Raw genomic sequence first — 7,025 nt, forward strand, 5'->3', positions numbered from 1 at the left:
ATGTTGCAATTGGGCCAGATTTCAACTCGTCTTTTCATCAGCGCAAATGGCCAAGGAAATGATCAAAACCCATGATATTGTATTCTCAAGCAGGCTTAGAAAATCTACTCCAAATATTTTCTTTTAGAGTAATGTTAGGTTCACAACTCAATCTCATAATCTTTTCTCACAATTCTGATGGAACAGTCCATAATTGATCAGTGTGAAATGAGTAGACAGGACCCATAACAATATAGTGTCTAGATGAGTTTTGGGTTGAAGAATACCAAGAAGTTTGGAGAATTATTGAGGAGGTTTAAGGTTGATTTTATGGCATTTAGTTTTGGAGATATATTTCCTTCTTTGGCTTGGATAGATGTTCTTACAGGTTAGATTGGTCGTCTCAAATCAACATTTACAAAATTCTATGCTTTCCTTAATCAAGTGATTGAAGAGCATACGATGTTAAATAGTGATGATACCCCGTCTGATAGACAAGCTTTTGTTGATATTCTCCTTCAACTTCAAAAGGATGGTGATCTTCAGATAGAGCTCCTTAAAGCAATTCTTGTGGTATTTCTCTCTCTTCTCTCTATTGCACACAATTAATAGACACACGCACTGGCGGTTGAAGTTTTATTTTCATGTTGTTAAATTTCAGGACATGTTTGTGGGAGGAACTGATACTACTGCAACAACAATAGAATGGGCGATGGCTGAACTTTTGAAAAATCCGAATAAAATGAAGAAAGCACAACATGAGGTTAGAAGTGTAGTGGGAAAGAAATCGAAGATAGATGTGAAAGATATCAATCAGTTGGAGTACTTGAAATGTGTTATCAGAGAAGCTGTGAGATTACATGCACCGGTTCCTTTCCTGGTTCCTCGAGAAACTTCGGGTTGTGCCAAATTGGGAGGATATGATATTCCTCCCAAAACAAGAGTGTTAGTCGGTGTATGAACGATTCAAAAAGACCCTAGAATATGAGACAAGGCAGAAGAGTTTTTACCGGAGAGGTTTGAGAATTGTTGGGAATTTAGAGCAGAGTATTTAATTAAGAAGTTGCAGCAAAGTAGATAATAAAAAGAAATGCAGAAAATTGAAGCTTACTTATATTTACTTAACCGAAAGTGCCTATATATATAGGCATACAACTAAAAACAAATTAGCAGAGATTTACTCAACCACTATAGCCACTAACGGGATTTTAGCCACAATATCAGACCCTTTATTTGACTAACAGTACTAAAAAAATACGAACTACTACTAACAAACTAAAAGACCAATTCAAACTTTGAGTCATTCTTCAACACTCCCCCGTGATTCAAAGTTGTAAACTCCAAGCTGAAATTTGAAGTAAACAAATTTCTCTCTTGGCAGAGGCTTTGTAAGTATATCTGTCAATTGATCATTTGTGTTACAATACTTCAAAGCTATCTCCTCCATCACAACTAGGAGTGTTATCGAGCCGAGCCGAGCTGAGTTTTCGGCTTAACGAGCTCGGCTCGTAAGATAAGAGAATTAAACGAGCCGAGACCGAGCCGAGCCGAGCCGAGCCGAGCCAGAAATTTTGTGGCTCGGCTCGGCTCGGCATTAGATTTTGCCTATTTCGAGCCGGCTCGCGAGCCAGCTTATCGAGCCGATTTCGAGCCGGCTCGCGAGCCATGTCCAAATAAGCTAAATTTTTTTGTTTTTAATTCAATTTTTTTTACAAAAATTTGTTGGGCTGCCGTTCTAAAGGTCTGATTGTCTTAAATTCATATTCAAATAAATTGAAATCATAATTTCACTTTGAAGCTGAATCAATGTTCAAAATTGAAAATGATAAAATCTAGTTTAGAATATTTAAATATGCCAGGCGAATTACTTTAACTTTTCATTAATTTGCTGGGCAGAGGAAGAATCACTAATGTCTAATTCATTTTGTTAAATTTTTCACTTTTCATTTATTTTGTCAAACTGATTTATTTTTCTCATATACATAACTAAAATACTACTAGAACATGTCCACATGCTTATTAGTTTGTGGAGGAGAACGACTTAACATACCCAAGGTTTATCATAACGATAGTTGGTACTAAAAGGTTTAAAATGACAAATAGGTACTTTCCGTATTGTTCTGTTAGTGATTTCTGTTTATTATTGTTTATTAGTAGTGAAAAGACTAAAATGCCTTAAAAGTTTGAATTTTATTTTTTATAAATTAAAATTTCTAAAAACCCCTAAAGTTTACAAATTTAAAAATAACCCCAGATATATAAAAATTTGTAAAATAACAAAAACACCCCCCACCGCAGTGCCAGATTCCGGCCACCACGCCGGAATCTGGCCGAAAAGTTGCGTTACGACACAGACCCGTCGGTGGATTCTGTGTAAAGGTCGATCTGGCCTTTTCCGGCCAAATCTGTGGCTGATCTGGCTGGAAAAGGCTAGATCTATGGCAGATCCTGCCGTCGACCGACCGCAAAAACTCCATCTGCGGCGTCGACGACCGATCAGCCACGGATCTGGCCGGAAAAGGCCAGATCTGGCTGCTACTTCGACGGCCAGATCTTGCCTTTTCCGGCCAGATCTGGGCGGATCTGACCGGAAAAGGCCAGAGCGGCAAGTCGTAATGCAGTTTTCGGCCAGATTCAGGCGATGGTGGCCGGAATCTGGCACTGGGGGTGGTGGGGGTGTTTTTGTTATTTAAAAACTTTTTTATATATGGGGGTGTTTAATAAATTAGCAAAACCTAGGAGGTTTTTTAAAATTTTAAATTTATAAAAAACTAAAATTGAAACTTGAAGGGCGTTTTAGTCTTTACTATTAATAAACAAAAAATCACTAACAGAACATGACGGAAGGTACCTATTTATCTATTTTAAAACCTTTTAGATATCAACTTGTCGTTACGGTAAACTTTGGTATGCACAAGTCGCTCGGCCTTCTTTGTGATACGTGTCTCTTTTGGCAGAGCACTAAGCCTCTTTGCAATGTTTTGTACCGGATTAAAATGAGTTCTCAGGAAAAGAAAAAGAACATCAGCCTTGTGTTCTCTTTTGTTTATTTTTAATCCCTTTATATAATATGTTTACAACTATTATATAATAAAGATGTATTAATTTCGATTTTAATTAGAATTATTTGTATGCCATATCTGTCAGTTTTACAAGCCAATATTTTTTGAAATATTGGACATTAAAAAATTAATCTAAGATAGCTTTGTTGAATAATCTCTCAAAATTTATATGCTCAAGTTGGCACTAGCTAGTAGCCACTGGCTGTAGCTTGACACTCGTTTCATTACTGATCAATTCTTCCTTATATTAATCCGCAATTTACTGAACACTGCCTGGGAATATGTTTATTGTCTTTGGGCCCAGAATCCATAATTAATTAAGGAAGAGAAGTGTCGACCGATTCATTTTTTCTAGGATCCTAGTTAATACGTTTTTTTATTAGATTACACATGGGAGTGTGGTAATCAGCAGACACCCAACAAATCCCGATTATATCAAGATAGCCTAAGCATGATTAATAATTTTAAAATTACCCAGGTTGGCCAGCTCTATCAAATCTAGGCGCTTATTTAGGAAGTGCCATAAAGAAAACCTTAGGCCTTATCTCACTTTTAAGAGTTAACACTATTTTTCACCAAGTAATGGTTTAAAGACATTTTTTTTATTCATAAACTTTAAAATAATATTTTTACTCAAATTTATATTCTGAAAGCAAATAGAGAGTAAATTCGACCTAAGCTATTAGGGATTTTGAAGAGGAGAGACTGATAAGTCTTTTGATGGTGAAATGTTAGATTTTGTAGTTGAAATTGATCGGAATTTGATTTGGGAGGAGAGGTGTAAACTCTAATCGCTTGATTGCTAGCTATTGGTGGAGGCGGCAGAAGTATGTTTTGAGGGGTTTTGATGAGTGATGATTGAGAAAGAAAATAGTAGTGGTGTGGGGTCGTAAGGATATCAGAATCGAAAACGAATATAAATTTGAATAATAAGTGATATTTTAAAGTTATGGTTAGTAAAGTGTCAATTGAGTCACTATTTGTATTGGGTGGGAAAAAGTCGTTTACTCTTCTTTTAATCTAAGATTTATCTACCTACAGAAGTTTTCCATAAGATCATGGGAGAAATTTAATATTCTTTGTGACTTCACTAATAAATAAATACAAAAAGGGAGATTTGCAGACTGCTTACATTAATGATTGCAATGTTCCTACAAGAGATACAGGCAGTTTCTTACGCAAAACTGATGAAAAAAAAGTTCAGTCATGTCTAAGTTCTCCCCATTTGGCCACTTGGTAATTCCCAATCAAACCAATCAACAAATTGCCAACACATATCAGCTTCTGCAGTTGCAATGATGTTCCTGGGCAACTCCTTTCCACTACAAATGCTATAAATTGGAAGTCTTGGCCTCCGAAATAATACAACCTGGTCATTTCAAAACCTTCGGGAGAAACTCCTCGGCCCTGTCCCATAATTTCGGATCCCTTGAATAGCCCACGTGTTGATCAACACTCTGTTTTGGGAGGAATGTCATAGCCATCATTTTAATACTAGCTGATGTTTCTCTAAAAATCAGGCTGGAGATGTAACCTCAAGGTTCTTTGATGATAATTTTTATACTCCATTTGAGCAATGTCCATAAAATCGATCTGCTTTATCTTTGATGACTCTCTTCCTCTCCTTGGGCTTCTTCATCAAACTATGATTTTAATTAGTTCTGCCATTGCCCATCTATGGGTTGCTGAAATAGTATCAGTTCCTCCGGTGAACATGTCCGTAAATCAACGAGAATTTATAGTTTAGCTGCATGTGTATGTGAAATTTTATTTGATAATGAGAGAGAGATACCAGTAAGATTGCTTTGATGTTTGTCGAGTGAGGTTGAAGTCTAGCATGTCATCATCCTGTTGAAGATGCAGAAGAATATCAACAAGAGCTTTCTATAATGATCCTCGCGGTCTTCAATGCTCAAAACTTGACGTTCTTAATCACTGATCAAGAAAATTATCCAATTCTTCGAAGTTCTTTCAAATTTGCGACTAAACCAGTTAGAACATCCATCCATCCCAATGCTGGAATATATTTCAAAACAAAAGCACCTATTAGATCCATTGCCTTCCTTGATAACTCTCCAAAGCTTTTATTACTTTCTTCCCTAAATATATTTGACAAGAAAAGATCTTGAAATTATATTGCTAGATACAGTAACTAGCATCTCACGAAAATTAATGGAAGCCCATTGAGACATGAAACCGAATCTTCCCAACCATATCTGCAACTTCTTCTTCCATCTCAGAATGAAATTCTAGCACTCTTCTTTTGCTCAAAAGTTAAGAACACAAATCCTTTTGACTCTCTCCAATAATCACCGTATGGAGAAAAAGCTATGTCACTGCATCCATTGAAGAGAAACACGAGCAGCCCTGTTCTAGGTGCGTTCTATGAGGACAGCATCATGAGTCTTCAGTAACTCTCTCGCGGTTTCTGCAGATGAAACAATGAGAGTTGGAGCAGAGCGCGAAGTGTACAACATAGAGAAACATGTTTCTGAGATAGATTTTGCAGAGAGCGGTGAGGTGGTAGATGCCTAGCTGATTGTAAATTTCCTATTATTGGTAGCTTTGGTGGTGATGGAGGTAAATTTAGTTGTTTTCAAAAATTCTATTGAGCTTAACAAATAATACAGAAGGGAATGATAAGAAAAAGAAGAGATATAAGATAGGAAGAAAAGAGTTGTATACAAATTTTTCCGCCATTGATCAAACAAATAACCTAGAGCCATGGTTTTCTCTTTGAATTGTCCGGTTCTCATATGCTTCGATCTAAGAGCTCTTATAACTTGGACCTTATTCTCCATAGAGACAAAGCGCCATATTCAGCAAATAAAACAGCTGGCTAGTTAAAGAGTAGACAGTTATGTAATTTAACGGCAAAGGGGTAATTAAGTAATCACCTATCATGTTAAAACTCTAACCGTACACTAACATAGAGAGATTTCGTTACTTCTGAGTTTCCAAAGAACTTTGTATTTCATTAAACCTATATTAAATACCAACATGAAGTGCTTTTTTTAGTAATTTTTGTAACCAAAAAAGAGCGCCAATTCAGGAAGTTTGTGGGAGCCGAAGAACAATTGGTTTGTGAAATTTTAGATTTTGGTATGAAAATATCCAAGAGTTTGGAGAATGTAATATAAATAATTGAACCCGAAAACAAATAGTTAGAGATAAACAAGAAAAAATAATTGAACACCCAATACACCTAATTGTTCAAATAATTGAGATAATAAGACTTCAAGATAACCTAAAGTCTTGTCATCTATAGTGTTCTGGAAGTTGGATGGGTGGATGAGGGTTAATAAACATTAAAACATATATATAATAATTTAAAAAAAAAAATGAAGAAGAATGGCAGCTGCAATTCAATAAGCTTTTAGTTTTAAGGATTGAAATATGATATATATATAATTCGTATAGTTATGATGTTGATCAAGTTGCATGTAAGGTTAAATTAATATTAAAAATAAACTTCTGTAGAAGCAGGATCGTTTATCATCCAGCTCAGCTTATTGAGAAAAACAATTAACCGGATATTATTGTTGAGAAAATAATACCACGCACACCTCAATTATAATTATTTAAAGTCCTTTTTTTTTTTTTTTTTTTTCTGCTAATGGAATTGTCGGTAGTGATCTTTCATGGCATCTTTGATAATCATATAACAATATTTTAAAGCCGTCGACCATTTGCAGAAAAAAAAATGAAATAATAATCACAACCATTGAATAATATAACTCTCACATCTCTTAAACCTTGAAAGAATAAGAAAAAATAGATAATAGAGGATTCAAATCCTGCATTATTGCTCCAATTTATGTGTCTTAACCAATTGAAAGTAAGTTGACAAAAAAAATTGGTTTTATATTACTAGTTAAGCAGCCAATGTTTTAGGTACAAGTATACAGTAGATAATTTGCTATAAGAGCAAAGGAATGATGAGTTCCAAGCACCAATTAAAGAGGGAAAAATGTATCCACAGTC

The 7,025-nt window shown here is 35.4% G+C and overlaps 1 pseudogene; it reads left to right on the forward strand.

Annotated features, from left to right (window-relative positions):
• Positions 1-243: 243 nt before the first annotated feature.
• On the forward strand, positions 244-1,060 carry LOC116137140 (annotated as a pseudogene).
• The last annotated feature ends 5,965 nt before the right edge of the window (positions 1,061-7,025 follow it).

Source organism: Pistacia vera, unplaced genomic scaffold (genome assembly GCF_008641045.1).
Source record: "Pistacia vera cultivar Batoury unplaced genomic scaffold, PisVer_v2 Contig320, whole genome shotgun sequence".
NCBI lineage: Eukaryota > Viridiplantae > Streptophyta > Magnoliopsida > Sapindales > Anacardiaceae > Pistacia > Pistacia vera.